We start from the raw sequence: 22,974 nt of genomic DNA, 5'->3' as shown, positions 1-22,974 counted from the left end.
TACTTTGGCAGTGTTCTTATATAAACAGAAGAAGACAGCTGATAACATGAGTGACTTCCTGTGTCATCTCGTTTTTCTCGGGCGCTTGCTTCCCTGAGATTATTTATGTTTGCTGTATTAGTCCGTGGCAACCGCTTAACACAGCTGCACCAAATGTCGTTCCCAGAAAGACCAGTTGCTTAGTCTCCTTGCCTCCATTCTATTTTGGGAGTGGCATGGACTTTTGGCGACGCCCAGTTGAGCTCTTGCCCATATCAAGTTATGAGCGGCGGCTTGTAAGAGAGTTTGCCCCTTGGCCTTGGTCTTTAGGAGAAAAAAATTCTCCTCACTTACCCACATGCCATCATTATTCATATTTAAATTTTAAAAGATTAAAAACAAGAAACATTTTTTTTCTGCACTAAGAAATCTAAAGTTTTAAAAATCTCTAATAATGAACTGAGGTAATACCTGCATTGATAAAATTGAAATAGTATAGAAAAACATAACTGATAAACTGATAAAATATAACTGATAAACAGCTGCCTCCATTTCACACTTCCTCACCTTAACAGCTCCTAGATCATCTCAGAAAACATTTCTATTTTTATTCCTGTTGGTTGCCTACAGAACTCTAAATAATATAATTTCACATCTATTCTTTGACCTTTTTAAAAGTCGGCTCCCCCCTTTTTTTTTTTTTTGAGATGGAGTCTCACTCTGTCACCCACACTGGACAGCAGTGGAGCCATCTCAGCTCACTGCAAGCTCTGCCTCCTGGGTTCACGCCATTCTCCTGTCTCGGCCTCCCAAGTAGCTGGGACTACAGGCGCCCGCCACCATGCCTGGCTAATTTTTTTTTTTTTTTTTTTGTACTTTTAGTAGAGGCGGGGTTTTACCATGTTAGCCAGGATGGTCTCAATCTCCTGACCTCGTGATTCACCCACCTTGGCCTCCCAAAGTGCTTGGATTATAGGCATAAGCCACTGTGCCCAGACTATTAAATATTTTACACTGTGATTTAATCTCTCTTGATAAAGAAAATTCTAGACTCACATAGTTTTGGACTGGTACATTCTACACAAATTTTCCCATTGATCTTACAGAAAATAGAGGAGTAGTGAACACTTCTCAACTCATTTTGTGATTAAAGTATTACCCAGACACCAAATCCAGAAGACATGATGAACCAAGAAAACTGTTCACCAACATATGCTGTGAACATAGTGGCAAAGAAACCCTTATCAAAAATGTAGCCAAACACATCCACTCACGCAGGCAAATTAGAATAATTTTCTTTTTTTTTTTTTTTTTTGAGATGGAGTCTCACTCTGTCACCCAGGCTGGAGAGCAGTGGTGCGATCTGGGGTCACCACTGCAAGCTCCGCCTCCCAGGTTCACGCCATTCTCCTGCCTCAGCCTCCCGAGTAACTGGGACTACAGGCACCGCCACCACACCCAGCTAATTTTTTGTACTTTTAGTAGAGACGGGGTTTCACCATGTTAGCCAGGATTGTCTTGATCTCCTGACCTCATTATCTGCCTGCCTCAGCCTCCCAAAGTGCTGGGATTACAGGTGTGAGCCACCACGCCTGGCCTAAAAAAATCAGTTTTTTTTTTTTTTTTTTAACACAGCTTTTTTGATGGATAATGTACATATCATAAAACTCACTTAAGTGTGTAATGAATTTTAGTAAAGTTACAGAGTTGTACAAGCATCCCCACAGCCCAATTTTAGAGCATACCTATCACTTCAGAAGATCCCTCTTGGCCACTTGCAGTGATTTCACTCTTCAGTCCCAGCCACAGGCAATTTCTAATTTCTCTACTGGTTCTATAGATTTGCCTGTTGTAGACATTTAATACAAATGGAAATAACCAATCAAATTCAGACAATATTTATTGACCTTCTGATACAAAACATAAAGGTTTATCTTGCTTATAGAACTGCCTTTCCCCTTCTCCATTTTCCCCAATTTTTGGTAATTATATATTATTTTAAAAATTGCTATGTTGGCTTTTTTTTTTTTTTTTTTTTTTTTTCCAGATGCAGTCTCACTCTGTTACCCAGGCTAGGATGCAGTGGTGTGATCCCAGCTCATTGCAACTTCCACCTCCCGGGTTCAAGCAATTCTTCTCCCTCAGCCTCCTGAGGAGCTGGAACTACAGACACACCCCACTGCACCCAGTTAATTTTTGTATTTTTAGTAGAGACAGGGTTTCGCCATGTTGGCCAGGCTGGTCGCAAACTCCTGGCCTCAAGTGATCCACCCACCTTAGCCTCCCAAAGTGCTGGGATTACAGGTGTGAGCCACCATACCCGGCCTATGTTGGCTATTTTTGTCATTTGAAGCAATATATTCCTTCTATTTATGTGTGTATGTTGTTCCATAGGCTTCTGTCAACGTCTTTTGACTCCCTTGGTCCATATAAAATGCCTTACAATCCTCCCTCTTTTCCCCTACCCTTTTTCACAGAATAACTGTGAATCACTGCTAGGACTTTATTGTTATGAAAGCCAATAATATATTATCTTTTATTCTACAACTACAATTAAGTCTTACATGTCTGTAGGTTGATTCTAAAAGTAGAAAACTAAGAGCAGTCTTTATGATTTTTGTCTACATTGCTCAATGTAGAGCCAGGGCCATGCTAGGATGCCATTTCCTTCCCTCTGTGTCCTGTGCATCTGCCATGGTGCTCCCGGGGCAACGCTACTCCCTTCATAGTAAAGCAGGCTCTTTTCCCGCATCCCTCATCAAATGCTGCATGTCACAGTAAGATAAGGGTCACACGTGAGCCATTTCTTTATACCTTGTTTTAGATGATTTTCCCTCTAGTTTTAGATTCGGAAAAGGATAAAAAAATCTTAGGAACTTTCATTGTGTCCTGAAATTTATCTGCCTTCCAATCACACTACTGTGTGAAGTCCTTCTTCCCCACAGTCCTTAATTGTTCTGAATTTAAGTGGATTTTTTCTGGGCTGAATGCACAAGCCTTCAGTCTGGGTCTTCTGTTCATTGGGTCCTGGAGCCAGTGCTAATCTCCAAAAAGTGTTCTTTCCTGGTTTCCATCTTCTTTGACTGGAGTATAACCTCCAGTAAACTCCTGGGGAGGGGAAGAAAGGTATGAGAGAGGTGAATTTCCGGTATCATATCAAATGTATTATTTTCTCTTTCATCATTTTTTGTTTGTCTACACCTATTATCGAACTTTCAAAATTGTTTTCCCTCTGAATTGGAGGGTATCACTTCAATGTTTTCTAACATTTTGTGCTGCTGATAAGAAAACTCTGCTGCAGTCTAGCTCCTATTCCTTAGCTGCTGGGCTGTTTTTTGCCTTTGGAAGATTTTTATGATCTTCCATTTATTGTTAGTTACTGTTCTGAAATTTCACAAAGATGCATTTCAGTCCTCTTTATTTTATCCTGCTTGGAATTCAATACCAAGACATAACATTTTTAGTTCTGAGAAAAGATTTTTAAAAATGATTTTACAAAAATCACACACAGACACACAAATGATTTCCCTTTCTTCATTTCTCTGCTCCCTTTTAAAAACTCCTGCTGGTCTAATATTAGATATCCTGAATTACTTCTTTCTTGTAGTTTTAAAAAAATATTTTCCTATCTCACTCAGTCTTTACTTTTTCACCTTGTATAAGTTATTTTTATCAACTTGAAAATAATTTCTTTGAAAGATTTTTTTTGGGGGGAAGCAATCATATTTTTCATTTCCAAAAAACTTTTCTGTTCTCTGATCTCTTTTCAAGACATTCTGTCCTGGTTTTTAGGTTTTAAATGAAAAATTACTTGAATCAGATGAATTATTTAAATTCTCCTTTGTCATCTCTAATGACTCAGTTCAATTTTCTTTTAAAGAATTCTTTTCTGGGGGGCTGGGGAGGTGGCTCACACCTGTAATCCCAGAACTTTGGGAAGCCATGGTGGGCAGATCACCTGAGGTCAGGAGTTTGAGACCAGCTTGGCCAACATGGCAAAACCCCATCTCTACTAAAAATACAAAAATTAGCTGGGTGTGGTGGCAGGCACCTGTAATCTCAGCTGCTTGGGAGGCTAAGGCAGGAGAATCACTTGAACCTGGGAGATGGAGATTGCAGTGAGCCGAAATCACACCATTGCACTCCAGCCTTGACATGAGACCAAGACTATGTCTCCAAAAAAGAAAAAGTCTCTTCTGTTATCCAAATATTTTTCTTTTTTTTTTTTTTTTTCTTCTTCTTCTCTTCAAGGTCACTTGCTCTGTTTACTTTCTTTTTTCTGTTTTTTGTTTTTGTTTTTGTTTTTTTTTTGAGATGGAATCTCACTCCCGTCACACAGGCTGGAGTGCAGTGGCACAATCTTGGCTCACTGCAACCTCCACCCTCCTGGGTTCAAGCGATTCTCCTGCCTCAGCCTCCTGAGTATCTGGGATTACAGGCATGCGCCACCACACCTGGCTAATTTTTGTATTTTCAGTAGAGATTTGGTTTTGCTATGTTGGTCAGGCTGGTCTCAAACTCCTGACCTCAGGTGATCCACCTGCCTTGGCCTCCCAAAGTGCTGGGATTACAGAAGTGAGCCACTACACTCCACCTGACTTTTTTCTGAATTTGTTAATTTGTTTGCTGATCCTTTGTTTTGTTTTTCAAGGTCTTAAAAACTTTTCTTTTGAGCTATTGACAGCTTTAACAATTTAGTACACTCCTGTGAACAAAATTTGGAGCACATTTGTTTCTCTCTACCTGATTTCCCCAGAACTGTAAACTACTTGTGAGTATTCTTAACTTAGGACAACACAGTTATTTGCATAAGTGCAATAAGAATCTGTTTTCATTTGTAACAGGATGCAATTGGAGAAATTGGTTGTTTTACCAAGGCTTTGACTGGAATGATGTGCTTTCCTTTAAGGAATCAAACTTGACTTATAGAGCCAATAAGACCTTGGAAAAACTAGCATCATATTTTGTGTACACAGTCCCTATAGAGGGTTTCTGACCCATGGTAAGTAAAGAATGTCACTTACTGACAGGCACAGAAGTCTCAGGTTTATCTTGAAACCTGGAGAAGAGAAAATTTCACCCAACTCATGGGTATTTGATGGCACAATCCATGGCTGGGCTGGGCTTTAAGAAGTCCTATCTGAGATTCCCCTTATGGAACAAAGTTCCATCAAAGCCAATTTAAAAGCCTATGTAAAAATAATAATTACTCTTGCTGCACTGCATACAAATATTTAGGCCAAGTATAATAAGCAAACCAGCCCTACCATGATTTGTCTTTAGTAAAATGGGGAACTGGAGAGAGAAAAAAATTATTTCAAAATAATTGTATATCTGTTATTAGATTCTAGTCTTGCCTAATGTTTTTTTCCAATTTTTATTATTTTCTACGGTTTGGAACAAATTCTAATTTTTCTTGGCTACAAGTCTTCAAAATAATGTTTTCAATTTTTTTCCATCTCTTTTTCATTTTTCCTAATTTGAAGTCACTGAAAACTAAGTCGTGCTTCTTTAAAACCCTGCGAGCTGAAGACAGACAACTTAAACTCTGGAAGAAAATAACAGTAACCTGTTTACACACATAAGACCCTTTCACACCTGCCTACTAATGTATGGACTTCAGAGTAATGTGGCCCATATCAATTATTATTATTATTATTTTTTGAGACAGGGTATCACTCTGTCACCCAGGCTGGAGTGCAGTGGTGTGATCTTGGCTCACTGAAACCTCCACCTCATGGGTTCAAGTGATTCTCCTTCCTCAGTCTCCCGAGTAACTGGGATTACAGGCACATGCCACCACACCCAGCTAATTTTGTAGTTTTAGTAGAGCCAGAGTTACATCATGTTGGCCAGGCTGGTCTCAAACTCCTGACCTCAAGTGATTCACCCGCCTTGGCCTCCCAAAGTGCTAGGATTACAGGCATGAGCCACCACTCGTGGCCTGGATTGCTATTTTGTGTGTGTGTGTTTTCCCCTTCCTCCCCTCTATTTTCTCTTCACAGGACTCAAGATTTCGAAACCTGCTAAATGAGCTTTCCAGACCTACCCATCTAGGAATAAACCATCTCAGCCCTGAGAGATCTGATGAAACCTGAGACCAGAGATTCATTTTCTTGTAAAATGCTTTCTCCAAAGGACTTTGTAAAGAAAAGGGGGAAATGTGAAAGGAAAATACCTTGGGCTCTTTCAAGCTGGGAACCGCTCAGGGCAAATCGGCCTCCCATTCTCATTCTATTCAAGTCATCCCTTAGCTCACAGAGATAGATGCATATTCTGACTGCCTTCTTTGAAAAGACTTATCAGAAACTCTAAAGAATGCAACCACATCTGTCTCTTACCTGTTTGTGACCTGAAAGCCCCTGGGGAGGGTTGGGGCAGGAAACCTTGCTTTGAGCTGTCTCTGCCTTTCTGGACAGAACAATGTACTTCTTACATATCGATCGATGGTTCATGTCTCCCTAAAATGTATAAAACCAAGCTGTGCCCCAACCACCTTGGGAAAATATCATCAGGACTTCCTGAGGCTATGTCATGAGCACATCCTCAATCTTGGCAAAATAAACTTGCTAAATTAACTGAGACCTGTCTCAAATTTTCGAGATTCACACTCCTATGCAAGGAAGGAAGGCAAATGTTTCCTAATGCCACAGGAAATTAAAGCACAAAATGAAACTTGGACGCTTGGAAGAACAGTCTTTCTATGAGTTATTGTGACATGCTCCATAATTTATTGACAACAGAGTTGGTGATGATATTGATATTGCACTGTCAAAATTTATCACCAAACATCTTTACATTTGATAAAAGATTGTGAATTTTTGTTTTCTATCAGGAGAAGACAGCTTATCGGAAATTGTCATGGATCCAGAATCCATTTCTTTCATCAAAAGCTAATTTAAACTTAACTGTAATTTAACAGATAAATTATTGAATTTGACTACTAATGAATAGTTGAAGATGAATTTAGAAATACAGTATCATTTACATTACTTTGAATGAAAGTTTAAAAATGAATATTCTGAGCTTAATAAAATGTTTAAAAATCTCTTCTTCCACCTTATCAACATAATTCTGTGAGGCTAGTTTTGTACAGTGTAGGTTATAAAAACAAAACATTAAAACAGGTGACATGAGTAAAAATGGCAGATTAAGAACATCCAACATTTTGTTCCTTCATAAGACTAATGAAAAGACTGGCAAAGAAAAGCAGAATCCATTTGTTCAACTATCTTGGCATTAACCAAAGACTTTCAGCCATCCAGGGAGCATTAATTCAAGAAAAATATCTGAATCTTGGTAAGAACTGTAATCTTTATGACATTTTAAACTTACCTTAGTCCCATCTCCCACTCTTCAGCACAGCAATAGCCTAGAAAAATAACAGCTGTATTCCAGTACTGAAGGATCGGAACAGAGCTGGAGCTCTTTCAAAGCCTCAGTCCCAAAGAACTGACATTGTTTGATCTATCCTTAGAAGTCTCCACTGAAAAGGCACATTTTTACTTGATGTGGCTTGAACTTCCCAAGTGTAAAAAGTCTCTCCCAGGGGTTAAGTGGTATTTATTGAAAATAATTTTAGGCAAGTCTTTTAACTATGAGGCTGCATGAGATGAATGATAGGGCAAACAATAGACTAAGAAGATTAAAGGGAAAAGCTGAGGCATAAGATGTCTGTCGGAGCTTTGAAATGCTCTGACATACTCCTGAGAATTTGGAAGGTCATGGGCATACGTAGGCCTGTGGGCATTCTGAAGAAAGAGCTGAGAAGGCCTAAGCTCTCATTTCTTAGTGACCTTGAGGTTCTGCACAAGCAGAAAGTAAAGGCTAAAACAGCATTGTGAACTGCCTGGTGGAGTGTTAAAGGTATGACCCAACATCTATATAGTAACCCATGGCAAAGATTTAGAGGTTTATTGGTTCCAGCATTTAAGGAAATCTCTGTTCCATCATTAGATGTCCAATCACTAAGCTAATTGATACTCCCATGACCACATATAAAAACAATACATACTTTATAGAATTAGTTCAGAAAAGCCATGAAATAAATAAAAACAACATTTAACAGCAAGTGGCAATAACAAAATTGGGCAGGGAAGAATATGATTTTCAGACTTGCAATATTATTTTAAATGTCAAATTTTCAACATAAAATTGTGAGACATGCAAAGATATGTCCCATACACACACAAACGGAAGGTAATTGATAGAAGCTGGCCCTAAGAGGCCCCAATGTTGTGCTTACTAGACAGAGAGTAAAATTAGCTATTTAAACATATGTTCAAAGAGTTAAAGGAAACTACGTCTGAAGAGCTGAAGCAAAGAATGACGTATTTGTCCAGTTTCACAGTTCTATAAAGATACTACCTGAGACTGGGTAATTTACAGACAAAGGAGGTTTTATTGACTCACAGTTCCACATGGCTAAGGAGGCCTCAGGTAACTTAGAATCATGGCAGAAGGGGAAGCAGGCACCTTCTTCACAGGACAGCAGGAGAGTGAGCAAGAGACACAGCAATGGAGGAACCGTCACACACTTACAAAACCATCAGATCTCATGAGGACTTTCTCACTATCATGGGAATAGCATGGGGGAACCGCCCCTATAATCCAATCACCTCCCACCAGGTCCCTCCCTTGACACATGGGGATTACAATTTGAGATGTGATTTGGGTCGTGACACAGAGTCAAACCATATCAAATGATAACCGTGTTTTACCAAATAAAGAATAAAAATGGGTCAAAATTATTTAAAAAATAGTAATTCTGGAGTTGAAAGCTAGAATAAGTGAACTGAAAAATAAACCATAGGAACCTAATAGCACATTTGATCAGGAGGATAAAAACAATCAACAAACTTGAAGATAGATCAATTGAGATTATCTGGTCTGAGGAACAGAAAGAAGAAACAGGCAGGAAAATGATTAGAGACTCGTGGGACACTATGAAATATATCAACATATGCATAATGGAATCCCAGAAGGAGAGGTGAGAGAAAGTTTCAGAAAGATTACTTGATGAAATAATGGCCAAAGCTCCCTAAACTTGATGAAAAACACTAATATATACATTTAAAAAGATCAGTAAACTCAAAGTATGATAAACTGAGAGAGATCCACACTGAGGTCACATTATAATCAAACTGTTGAAAGCCAAAGACAAAGAGAGAATCTTAAAAGCAGTGAGAGAGAAGGGACTTGACCTGTATAATGGATCCTCAATAAGATTAACAGTTTCTCATTAGAAAGCATGGAGGCCAGAAGGCAGTGGTATGGCGTATTCAAAGCACTGAAAGAAAATAGCTGCCAACCAAGAATTCTATATCCACAAAACCATCTTTCAAAAATGAAACAGAAATTAAGACATTTCTAAATAACAAAAGCTGAGAGGACTTGTCACTAGGATACTTATCCTACACGAAATACTAAAAGGAGCCCTTTAGGCTAGACTTAAAGGAGAGTAAGCAGTAACTTAGGTCTACATGAAGAAATAAAAGAAATAATAAAGGTAAACAACATACAAATGAATATTAAAAATAAATAGTATAAGTGTATTTTTTGCTTGTAATTCATTTCCTTCTCCTATCTGTTTTAAGAGACAGCTGCATAAAGCAATAATTATAAATCCTTGTTGACAAGCACATAATGTATAAAGATGTAATTTGTGATGATAACGGCATACAGGAAGGGTAAAAAAAAAGCTATACAGGAACAAAGTTCTGTAGACTACTGGAGTTAAATGGTATCATTTGATTTAGATAAGATTGTTATTAAGTAAGTTATTAGTAGTAATTCCCAGGGTAACCACTAAGAAAGAAAACACAAAAATGTAGCAAAAGAAATGAGAGAATTAAAACACTATATCAGAAAATATCTATGTAACACAAAGGAAGCCAGTAATGGAGAAATGTAGAAACAAAAGACATAAAAAGGTAGAAAACAAACAGTAAAATGGCAGATGTTAATCCTAATTTATTAATTACATTAAATATAAAGTAACTACATACTCTAATAAAAAAGCAGAGATTGGAAAAAAGATATTTTTATTTAAATTTTTTTCCTTCTTTCTTTCTTTTTTTTTTAATAAAGCATCTGTCTACAAGCTAGAAAGATTTTTTTTAATGACCCAACTATACACTGTCTACAAAAGACACACTTTAGATTCAAGGACATAAATAGATTGAACGATCAAGAACAGAAAAAGATACACTATGCAAACAATAATAAAAACAGAGATGGAGTTACTATAACTGAAATGTGGTGAGATAGATTTTAAAACAAAAATTATGACTAAAGACAAAGAAGGGTATTTTATAATGAAAAAATGTTATTCAACAAGAATATATAATAATTATATGCATACACGTACCTAAAAGAACAGCTCCAAAATACATGAACGGAAACTGACAGACTTGAAGAGAGAACTGTTTCATGTATTTTGGAGCTCTTCTCTTAGGTAACAATAATAGTTGGATATATCAATACCTTACTTTCCATAGTTGATAGAACAACTAGACAGTATATCAGGAAGGAAACAGAAAACTTGAAAAACACTATAAGTAAACTAAACCCCATAGATATCTGTATCACTACCCTACAACATAAGAATACTAACTCTTCTTAAGTACTTTGGAACAGTCTCCAGTATAGATGATATTTTACAACATAAAACAAGTCTCAGTAAAACTAAAAGGGTTGAAAATATAAAGTATTTGTTCTCTGACCAAAATGGAATGAAACTAAAAATCATAACTGAAAGAAATTTGGGAAATTCACAAATATGTCAACACACTTTAAATAGTAAGTAAAACAATAAATCAAAAGAAATTAAAACATAATGTGGGATGAATGAAAATAAAAACACAATGTACGAAAATGTATAGCATGCAGTTAAAGCAGTACATAGAAGGAAAATGCACAGTTGTAAATGTGTACATTTAAAAAAAAAAGGGTGGGCCAGGCGCAGAGGCTCAGGCCTGTAATCCCAGCACTTTGGGAGGCCGAGGAGGGTGGATCAGGAGGTCAGGAGATAGAGACCATCCTGGCTAACACGGTGAAACCCCGTCTCTACTAAAAATACAAAAAATTAGCCAGGCGTGGTGGTGGCGCCTGTGGTCCCAGCTACTCGGGAGGCTGAGGCAGGAGAATGGCGGGAACCCGGGAGGTGGAGCTTGCAGTGAGCCAAGATGGCGCCGCTCACTCCAGCCTGGGGGACAGAGTGAGACTCTGTCTCAAAAAAAATTAATAAAAAAATGAAAATAAAAAGAGGGCCGGACACAGTGGCTCATGCCTGTAATCCCAACACTTTGGGAGGCCAAGGCGGGAGGATCACCTGAGGTCGGGAGTTCAACACCAGCCTGACCAAATGGAGAAACCCCGTCTCTACTAAAAATACAAAATTAGCCGTGCGTGGTGGCACATGCCTGTAATCCTAGCAATTCGGGAGGCTGAGGCAGGAGAATTGCTTGAACCAGGGAAGGGAAGGTTGTGGTAAGCCGAGACCGTGCCATTGCACTCCAGCCTGGGCAACAAGAGCAAAACTCCAAAGAAAGGAAAGAAAGAAAGAGAACTTAAATCAATAGCCTAACATTCAACCTTAAGACATGAAAAAAAGAAAAGTAAACTAAACCAAAGCAAGCAGAAGAAATGAAATAATAAAGAGCAGAAATTAACAAAAGAGAAATACAATAGAGAAGTTTAACAGAATAAAAAGTTGGTTCTTTGAAAAGAGGAACAAAATTGACAAAGTTTATCTAGATTCACCAAGAAAAAAGAGAGAAGACTCAAATTACTAAAACTGGAAATGAATAAGGGGACATTCCTATGAACCTTACATAAATAAAAGGGATTATAAGGCAGTAGTATGAATAATTGTATGCTAAAAAATTTAGATACTCTAGAAGAAACAAATTCCTAGAAATACACAAACTACAAAGACTGACTCAATAAGAAACAGAAAATCAGAGTAGACCTAAAATAACTAAAAGAATTAAATAAGTAATTGGAAAACTTCCCAAAGAAAATCTGAGGCCCAGATGGGTTCACTAGTGAAGTCTACCAAATGTTTAAAGAAGAATTAAAAATAGGACAGGAGGAAATACTTTTTAACTCATTCTATGAGGCCAGTATTATCTTGATATCCAAACTAGGGAAACATAACACAAGAAAAGAAAACAGTAGACTAGTATCTTTTATGAGTACAGATGTGAAAATCTTTAACAAAATAGTAGCAAACCAAACCAAGAAGTATATAAAAGCATTATACATTACGACCAGATAGGATTTATCTCAGGAAGGCAATGGTGCTTCAACAAACACAATCAATCAATGCTATATACCACATTAATATAATGAAGAAAAAGAACCCATATGATCACCTCAATTGACTCAGGAAAAGCATTTGAGAAAATCACACCCTTTCATGATGAAAAGTACTCAACAAACTGGAGATTGAAAGGAATGTTTTCATCCAGATAAAGGGCATCTATGAAAAATCCACAGTTGACATCATACTTAATGGTGAAAGACTGAAACAAAACACTGTACTAGAAGTTATACCCAGGGCAATTAGACAAGAAAATAAAAGGCATCCACAGTAGAAAGGAAAATCTAAACTATCTGTATTTGCAGATGACATAACTTACATATAGAAAACCTAAAGAATCCATATTACAGCTAATGAATGAGTTCAGCAAATATGTAGGATATAATACCAAAATTTGGGCCGGGCGCGGTGGCTCATGCCTGTAATCCCAGCACTTTGGGAGGCTGAGGCGGGCGGATCACGAGGTCAGGAGATCGAGACCATCCTGGCGAACACGGTGAAACCCCGTTTCTACTAAAAATACAAAAAATTAGCCGGGCGTGGTGGCGGGCACCTGTAGTCCCAGCTACTCGGGAGGCTGAGGCAGGAGAATGGCGTGAATCCGGGAGGCAGAGCTTGCAGTGAGCTGAGATCCGGCCACTGCACTCCAGCCTGGGCGACAGAGCCAGACTCTGCCTCAAAAAAAAAAAAAAATAATAATAATAATAATAATAATACCAAAATTTACAAATCAATTGTATTATGCATTAGCAATGAACTGCCCAAAAATGAAATTGAGAAAATAATTCTATTTATAATAAAATCAAAAGTAATAAAATACTTAGGCATAATTTTAACAAAAGAAGTATAAGATTTATTCATTAAAAACTACAAAATATTGTTAAATTACAGAAGATATAAATAAATGTAAAGACATCCATGTTCATGGATCAAAATACTTAATATTGTTAAGATGGGAATACTCACCAAGTTGGTGTACAGTTTCAATGCAATCACTATCAAAATCTCTACTGATTTTTTTTTTTGCAGAAATTGACAGGCAGAGATTGCAGTGAGCCAAGATAGCATAATTACAGTTCAAGGTTGCAGTGAGCTATAATTGCACTGCTATACTCCAGCCTGGGCAACAGAGTGAGACCCTGTATCTTGAAAGAAACAACAAAACACACATAAAAAAAAAAACTACTAAATTTAAAAAGAGCCCAAAGTATAAGACTCTTAAGTGAAAATGTGTGTAAATATTCATCATTTAGGCATTGGTTTCCTAGATATGATCTCAGTAATGCCTAAGTAAACAAAGACAAAAATAGACAAATCGGATTACATCAGCATCACAGACTCTTGTGCATTAAAGGACACTATCAAGAGACTGTCCTAAAGAAAAGAAAACCCACAGAATGAAATAAAATATTTGCAAACCATGCATTTCATAAGCATCTAGTATCTAGAATATATGAATGAAGATCTCTAACAACAGTTAAAAAAAAAAAAAAACCCATTAAAAAATGAGCAAATGATTTGAACAGACATTTCTCCAAAGAAGACATACAAATGGCAACCAGGTATTTGAAAAGGTGCTCAACATCATTGATCATCAGAGAAATGCAAATCAAAACTACAATGAGATATCATTTCAGACATACTAGAAAGACTATAATAATAATTTTTAAAAGGGAAATAAATATTGGCAAGGATGTGGAAAAATTGGAACTCTAATAAATTGTCGGTGGGTATATAAAATGGCATAACCATTGTGGAAAACAGTTAGTTAGTTCCTAAGAAAGTTAAACATATAGTTCTCATATAACCCAGCAATTCAATTCCTAGGGATATAGCCAAGAAAATGAAAATGTATGCTCACACAAAAGCTTACATTTTAATGTTCACAGCAGCATTATTCATAATAGCCAAAAAGTGGAAACAACTCAATTGTCCACTAACAGATGAATGAATAAATAAATTGTGATCTATCTACACAAAAAAATACTATTCAGCCACATAAAGGAATGAATTACTAACACAATCTACGATGTGGATGAACCTTGAAAACACTATGCTGAGTAAAAAAACTCAGAAAAAAAAGGCTACATGTTGTAGCCTTTCATTCCATTTATACGAAATGTTCAGAATGGGCAAAACTATAAAGAAACAAAACAGATTAGGAAGCGTTCAGGGCTGGGCAGGGAGACTGGGCAATGGCTGCCCACGAATATGGGATCTCCATTAGGGGTGATGAAAACGTCCTGGAATTAGTGCTTTTAGTTGCACACCTCGTGAATATGATATACTGAGAACCACTGAATTGTACACTTTAATTTTTGGGGGCGGGGAGATGGAGTTTCTCTCTTGTTGCCCAGGCTGAAGTGCAGTGGCACAATTTCGGGTCACTGCAACCTCCGCCTCCCGGGTTCAAGCGATTCTCCTGCCTCAGCCTCCCAAGTAGCTGAGATTACAGGCATGCGCCACCTGCCCGGCTAATTCTGTAATTTTAGTAGAGACGGGGTTTCACCATGTTGGCCAGCCTGGTCTAGAATTCCTTACTTCAAGTGATCCACCCGCCTCGGTCTCCCAAAGTGCTAGGATTACAGGCGTGAGCCACTGCGCCCGGCCAATTGTACACTTTAAAATGATAATTTTATGGTACATGAATTGTTTCTTTAAAAACAAGGGAAAAAATACATAGAAACAGTTTAGACATGCATTATCTTCTGTGAATGGCATTGTCAACAATCCAACATAGATTAAATTAATTAAGAAACAAGAATCAGGCTCATTTTTTACAATAAAAACTTTTGATATTTTTATACATGCTGCTTATTCAAAACTTATAGGTTTTCTATATGGGAATTATAATTCCCTTCATAACCTTTAGTTTCAATGGTAGAATGACACGAATATTTTAACGTAACAATGACTGTCTACTTCAATTGCCTATACACACACTTTCAGTAAGTATGGACCATTTTTGTAATTCTTGCCTTTTTTTCTATTTTAAATTTGTGCTGATAACATTGATTGAAATATAATCTTTTGTGTAGGGGCTGGGCACGGTGGCTCACGCCTGTAATCCCAGCACTTTGGGAGGCCGAGGCGGGCAGATCATGAGGTCAGGAGATCAGGAGATTGAGACCATCCTGGCTAACATGGTGAAACCCCGTCTCTACTAAAAATACAAAACATTAGCCAGGCGTGGTGGCGGCGCCTGTAGTCCCAGCTACTCGGGAGGCTGAGGCAGGAGAATGGCGGGAACCCGGGGAGCGGAGCTTGCAGTGAGCTGAGATAGTGCCACTGCACTCCAGTCTGGGTGACAGAGCAAGACTCTGTCTCAGAAAAAAAAGAAAATACAATCTTTTGTCTCTTGAGTCTGGTAATAAAACATTTGCACTTGTATTTTTTGTGTGTCTTTGCTTTTCAAATTTTATTTTTTTCTAGTAATTTATTTTTATTATATTTTAAAAAGTAACCTTCTGCAATGGATTCGAAATTTTAACACAAGAGCTGGTCCTTCGCTACAGATGTTTTGAGAAGCACTTGTACCGGGCCCCTGGGTGTGGACGGAGTACTCTGTAATAAATTATCTACAACAAAAAGTTTACATCTTCCTAGGTAAATGTGTGAAATTTCTTCATTCTTTATCTTTTGTAACAATGGCAATGTTGGCCTTCCAGATGTTCTGGAGTGGGAAGGGGAGGGGTGACAGGCAGGGCTGTGACATAGTGGCATACATATTCCATCATTCCCCCTGTTTCTCTCCTTCTCTTTTAGGTCTCCATAGAGGAGGCTGGCTCCTTCTTACAGTGCCTCCAACAACGATTATATTCTGGGCTTCAGCATCCTTCTCTTGCCTGTACATTAGCTTTCTTACTTTTTTTTTTTTTTGAGACAGAGTGTTGGTCATTTCACTGGGGTCTAAGGAGGGACACGAGGTGAGCACATATGTTCAGTATGTCATCCTGAACTACAATAGCCAGGTTTTGGTTATGGAAAATAATAATGCTGAATGTTTTTTTGTCTGAGCATACATTTTCATTTCTCTGTGTAGATATTTAGAAGTGGATGTGTTTAACTTACTGAGTATCTGACAAATTGTTTTCCGAAGTGACTGTATCTTTTTTACATTCTCGCCAGCAATGTGTGAGGATTCCAGTTCCTCTAAATCTTTACCAGAATTTGATATTTTCCGTTTTTCCGATTAGAGACATTTTAGTGTGTGTGTCATAGTATCTCAGTATAGTTTTAGTTTGCATTTCTCTAAGCACTGATAATGTTGAGCAACTTTTCATATGCTTATTTGCTATCATAATATATTATTTGGTGAATTATCTGTTCATATCTTTTGCTGAACATTTTGAATTGTCTTTTTTTAATGGAGTGATAAGAGTTCTCTATTCTGATGCAAGTCTTTTTTCAGACACATGATTTGCAAATATTTAGTCTCAGCTTGAGACTAAACTTCGCATTTTCTTTTTTCTTTTCTTTTTATTTTTTTTGTGACGGAGTCTCACTCTGTTGCCCAGGTATTACAATAATAAATTTCCCAATATTAAACCATTCTTCAATTCCTAAAGTAAATTCTGTTTAGCCTACCCTTTTAATATATGGCTAAAATATTTTTATAATATTTTATGATTTTATACCTATATTCATGAAAAGATTATAGCTTCACATCTTTTTAAAGGTTTTTATCTTTTGTTATTAAGATTATTCTTGCTTCATAAAATGAACTCAATAATTGTTTGTTTTTTCTCTATGTTTTACTACAGCCTGAATAGCCTATGAATAATGTATTACCACAGAATTTAAAGGCATTTACTTGTAAAGCCACTTAAGACTAAAATCATGGTTCTCAAATCTAACTGCATATTAAAATCACCTGGAGAGCTTAAAAAATCTCAATGCACAGGCCACATGCCTGATGAAGGAATTCAGAATCTCTGATGTAAGGATTTTTAAATGCAAAATAAAATGAAAGGCTCAATAGTTTATAAAGTTTGTGCTAGATCTAATATCTTCTGGTTTTGTCTGTAACCGGTCCAGTAGTAAATACTGATTCATCTGTAAGCTTTCTGACATCAACTAATGGTGTCCATAGCAATAGAACTACAAGCTAGTTTCTCTGCCTTTATCTTACTTTAATTGTACACCAAACTAATAAGGTAAAGCACGTAATATAATAACTATTTTAAAAGCAAATAAAATAAACTGTGGAAGGTTAAGTGGCAAAGCCTCTTGACTCCCATCACTTTGGCATTTCAATCAATAATAGAGTCTAAAGACCAAACAATAAAACAATGGTTAACATAGAAAAAAAGAAACACGAGTTCATTAACTAACCAGGAGATCTTATTTCCAAAGAGTAAATCTGATTACATTGTTCCTGTTTAAAACCCTTCAATGGCTTCCTTATGCCTAAAGGAAAAAAAAAATCCAAATTCCTTTGTGTGGCATAAGAGGTTCTTTGTGTAACACAAGATCGGGCCCCTCATCACCTCTCCAGTCGTATTTCTCAAAAGGCCTCTCTTGCTTCCTATACTCAGTCATGCAAAATGTTCTGCAATTCTCTGAATGCTCTGGCTTTGCTTTTCCTTTTTCTGCCCATGCCTGTGCCCAGGTTATTTGCTTTTTCTGAAAGATCCATCTTTCAAAACCTTCTTTTCCCTCCCTCCAACCCTGTTGACCAATTTATCTTTTAAAGTCTGATTCAGTTTCAGGGCCATCTCCTCTGAGACCTTCCTTCCTGACTGCTTCTCGAGTTCCCCTATAAAACAGTGACTGCCCGAAGAGCAACGACAGTTTGTAAATCATTCTATTCATGCTGCCTAGAACAAAGCCACACTTGTGTTTAATAAAGGTTTATCAAATGAATGAAGACTGGTCACCATTAGTCTTGACCCCTTCTATTTGAAATATGTGAAATACACAAAGTGAAAGATAATTTCTGATAGGGGCTGATATCAGGAACTGTAAGAGATCTGTCCACTGAACCCAAGGTCTTACCTATTAAATCTCTACTGTTGCCAGTCTGCGCCCCTGGATTTTCAAGGGGCTCCGTGGAATTGGAAGGCTGATGAAGCTGGTGACTGCCCTCCTGTAAGCGTGCTGTTTTGGTGATTCCAGTGCTTACTCCTTTCCTCAAATGTGGTCATGAGAAATCAGGAAAGTCAATATGCTTTCACTAGGAAAAAAGGAGGAAAGCCTGCTTTAATTGGCTGTTACATTTTTGATGAGGCGAAAATTCAAACAAAATTATGACCATAAGGACTATAATTGTTCTTTCCTGTTAATAACCTTAGTTAGCCAATTGGATTGTGAGTGTGTGGCATGCTCGTATTGTGTACGTGAGTAGGGAATGCACCTGCGTTAAAGTTCACATGTGCTTAAGAGCTTAGACACACCCGCAATTTGCAAGACAGCTTCACGTCCTGATGGGCTAAAGCTGTGTAAGAAACCTGAGCTGTAATTCCTCCACACAAATTTACATCCTGGGGTGCTCACTTCATCCTGTGGTCTGTATGCTCTGTGGCTACACACCTGGCTGAGAACAGAATTAATGATGAGAAACGTGCCTGCTTCTCTGCATAAAAGATGATGTCTGAGTAGAAGGTCGCCAAGGGAGGATTAAGAGCAAGAATGCGAGAATGTGCTCAGGAATCTGTGCGTGAGATGATGAGCTTGTGAGCTGATGTTGATTCTGTGCAGTTCCCAGCGTCTTATTTATAGGCAAGATTTTCTTGCTCTTCATTCAGCCTTTAATGTTTTAAGCAAAGATTTTTAAAAAGATCTCACAGGAAACAAGGAGCTGCAGTGAAACTTGGGCAGTCAGTTTGAATCTGAATAAATATTTGTCAGATTGGAGAAGTGCTGAAAGCATTAAATACATAGAGATTACTCTTTTTCTTTGGCAAGAAGCATGACTAGGACAGGTAAGGGCTACGAATTCTTCCGGATCACTCCCTCGATGATGATCTCTCCTTTGAATTTGCACTTTGTAGTTTGACACAGATTAGTGCTTCCTAGTCCTCCAACTGTAACACATGCCTCAGTTTCCCTTCTCCGATAAGATTGGGATATCTTTGGGTGTAGAAAAAAAAACAGATGGTCCTTTTTTTTGTAGCCCAGAAAATTCCAGGAACATTAAAACTGATTAGAAACTGGTACACAAGTGTTACTTGCTTAATTTATTACAAATCCTTTAAAAATGAGGTAATGACTGTCATTTAAAAATAAAACCAAACTGTGAAGAACTCTCTTCCTGTTAGTGGAGCCTTTCCACAGAATTTTTTTTTTTTTAATGGAATGGGGAGGCAGTGGGCATGTTGAGTTTTCAATCGAATATTTTGCTGTAAAGAACTTTGGAGGAGAGGAAAAAAGAAAACGCAAAGCCAAACAAAGCTGGTATTTTTCAAGTGCTCATTTAATTTCAGAACCACAGTGTCTTTCATTGATTTTTTATCTTTAAAAAGACAGCAATGCCCATCTGCTCAAAATCCCATCCAGAGATGAAATTATGAATTAAAGCTGTGTTACACATGTACAGTTGAGACATCCTCTGTTTGTGCACTAGGCCTGCCAGATGACACACTGAAACAGCCTGGGGTCTGTGCTTGGGGTGCTGCCAAGGGAGCAGATACACGGCTGATGAAAATCATCCATCATTTCAAATCCGAGGTGCTCTATTCCTGCAGACTTCTGTTATGAACAATCTCATTTGATCTTATATTGAAACAAGCTGTCTTCAACACTCAGGCCTGGCCCCAGGCACAATGAGGCAGATGGAATAGGAATCGCTCATTCCATGCCTGCATTTGCCGGAATTCTAGGATTTCATCAGAAGTTTACTTGTGTGAGCCTAGCCTGACAGGATCAACTTCACTGAGTTGTGCTTCAATATCAGTTCTCATCTCCTTCAATTTGCGCAAAAACTCTCATAGAGGATAGTGTTCATCATTTTTTCACTTAAAGTCATATATATCAGTCTTTATATAGAGCAATTCTTTTTAGATTCAGTTTCTGGGAAAAAAATTAAAAAGTCACATGATCTTTCTGTCTGCTAATGATATTATGCACATTGCTCTTGTCTCTATTTTTGCCTTGGCCTCCAGGAAGCTCAGAGCCACATTTTACACTCAATTACAGAAATAACATTACATGCTAGTATTACCATATTTGTGATACTCTTTTCTGTTGATCCTTAGTTTCCATTTCCATTCTTCTTTTATTAAGCCTAACACATTTTTTGTTGTAAGCTATATCAAAATCATTTTGGAGAAAGGCCAGGCTTATATAAATGATAAAGAATAACCATCTTTTATTTCCCAGCTAAGTGGTTTGTGTTTTACAGTATATACTTTTAGAAGAAATAGACTGTTTCTTTAAACAGATGAGAATCAAGTATCTTGCTTCTTCATGAAGGTAACCATGGTTATATCATCCACATTGATACAGATGCCTGATAAAAGATCAGAATTGCGTTTGATAACCAGGTTTCTCTTACGCATTCTCAGCAGCTTTCAGTCTCTTAAGTTTTTAGTCTTCTTTATTTACTACATTAATCTTGAAAGTAAACATGGTTCTTATCTAAAATTAATATTGTAATATTAAAAGAATGTATTATAAAATAATCTATTTAATCTTTTAATATTTAAAAGATATTAAATAAACTTACAAAGACAACAGCAGCTAAGTTAGAATGGCCATGACTGAATAGAGAAAAACTGTAATAAAATAAAATAAAATAAATAAAATAAGGGAATGTATCCGTGAAATGTTAAGAAAGGCACTAGCCCAAGTAATCAGTACTGAGACTGCACCTTGGGTTTGCTTTAAAGCCTCTAGCATGAAGCTGATGGCTGCCCAGTCATCTCAAGGGTCAGCACTGTCCCTTAGGAGCTTACAGTTGAAGTCGACTAGGCAACTTCTTGGGCAGACGCTGAAACTCAGCACTTACACACAGGACTGATGTTGTAACTCGGAACACAGACTCCTCAGTTTCCCTTGATACTTTTTTTCTGAGGGCCACTCACATCCATCTCTGTCTTCTTTCCTGATCCTGTCATAACAATCATGTAAACTGAATCCTTTATCAGACACTCAACGGAAGCAGACTTTGTCAATTACTGGTGGAGGGAGTGTCCTAAAGAAGCTATCCATGAAAACAAGGGTGACCTGGCAGGCTTCACGAAGCCTTCACGAAGCCAAAGGGCAGGGGACGTCCACCCTCACTCAGGACACCCTTGGGGCACTCTGCGCATCGCCCTGCACAGCTGCAACTAGTTAAGCCCTTCTGGGCACCATGTGTTTCCGTGACCTGCGCTTCCTGTGTCTTGTGCTCAGAATTTTTTCCCATCACATCACATGATCCTGCAGTTTAGGGACAATGCTGACTTTTCCTCTGCCATCCTCCACAGCACACAGTGGGGCTCCTGCCACCCTGGGCCTTCTTGTGTCCTGGCTGAGCTGTGGACGGCTCCGCTCTCCCACCGGATCCTCCTGGGTCACGGAAGGATTCTTTGGATAAATGATCAGCGTCCTTACCCACCACCTGTGCGCCTTGGGCAACTGGAGTTCTCAAGCTAAAAGGCCTTCGTTTTCTCAGTTGTAAAATGAAGGGACTGCAGCAGCCTCCTGTTTTGAAGAATCCCACCTGAGTTTATATCAGAATAATCAGAGATACGTATATATATATCTTTTTACATTTTTAAAATGTTATTTCCCCCCAAACCATGTCAGCTTTAAGTGAGGAAATGAATTTTTTAAAAATGATGTGGCTGTGCCCTCCAGTGGCTGAGCGTGAAGTCATCAGGCTGTTCAGGTGACAGCAGGGCTCGCAGGAAAGCGCAGGCCCGGCTACACCCCAAAGGACGAAGGTGGGTCTAAAGAGAGGTGAATCTGCTATTCCGGAAAGCACCGAATCGCCGTGTAGACCGGTCGCCAAGTATAACTGCGAGCCCCAAGGCGTCACCAGCATGGGCATCCCAGCCCCGGTGCTTCGAGTCCTGCTTCTGCTTGGCTATCGGGAAAGGGACGGCTTCGGGCCCACTTGCAGGCTCTCGACACGCGGTCACTGCTGGGAATCCTCGCGGCCGCGGCTCTTCCCTCTCCAGCGGGAGAGAAGCCGCAGAGGCCTGGCCGCTGCTGCCTGCTCCCGACACCCGCCGGTCCGCCCCTCCGGCTGGGCTGCAGGGCCGGGGCGCCCACAGGCGGCAGCCGTCAGCCCGCGCTCAGAGGAAGCCCGGCCGCCCCCGCTCCCCGCGCGCAGACGCAGCTGCGCCCCCAGCGGGGTGGGTCGCGGGACGGCAGCGGACGCAGCCCGCTTCCCGCTTCCCGCTTCCCGCTTCCCGCTTCCCGCTTCCGCTCGCTCCCCCGCGGGCCCAGCTGGATCGTCAGGTTTGCCGCAGGCCGAACTGGAGGAATAAACGCAAAGCCCCAGCCCCTCGTGAATTGCAGGACCCGTCTCACGTGCAGGGTGTTCCCGCTGATTTCCGGACTCCTTGCAGGCAAAACAGTGAGTGAAGAACTGACAGTGAAGGTGGCAGGACTTACCTAAGTTATACAATGATAAATAAATGGCAGGTGAAAAATGGGACCTTTGGTTTCTAGCCAATGTCTAGATAACTTCCTCAGGAAGCGATTCGGCAGATGCAGGCCCGGGTAGCGAGGAGAATGGCCCC

At 38.9% G+C, this 22,974-nt stretch overlaps 1 long non-coding RNA gene across 1 annotated transcript; it reads right to left on the bottom strand.

Annotated features, from left to right (window-relative positions):
• Nucleotides 1-1,810: 1,810 nt before the first annotated feature.
• On the bottom strand, nt 1,811-22,291 carry LOC103248997 (uncharacterized). Its single transcript, XR_005236555.2, has 3 exons — nt 21,252-22,291; nt 18,302-18,479; nt 1,811-3,087 (listed from the first exon to the last, which is right to left on the bottom strand). It is a non-coding gene; the product is annotated as an uncharacterized lncRNA (long non-coding RNA).
• Nucleotides 22,292-22,974: the final 683 nt, after the last annotated feature.

This window comes from Chlorocebus sabaeus, chromosome 3, assembly GCF_047675955.1.
Source record: "Chlorocebus sabaeus isolate Y175 chromosome 3, mChlSab1.0.hap1, whole genome shotgun sequence".
Classification (NCBI taxonomy): Eukaryota; Metazoa; Chordata; class Mammalia; order Primates; family Cercopithecidae; genus Chlorocebus; species Chlorocebus sabaeus.
Note: the sequence above shows the minus strand (reverse complement) of the source record. Positions and strands in the feature narration are given on the sequence as shown.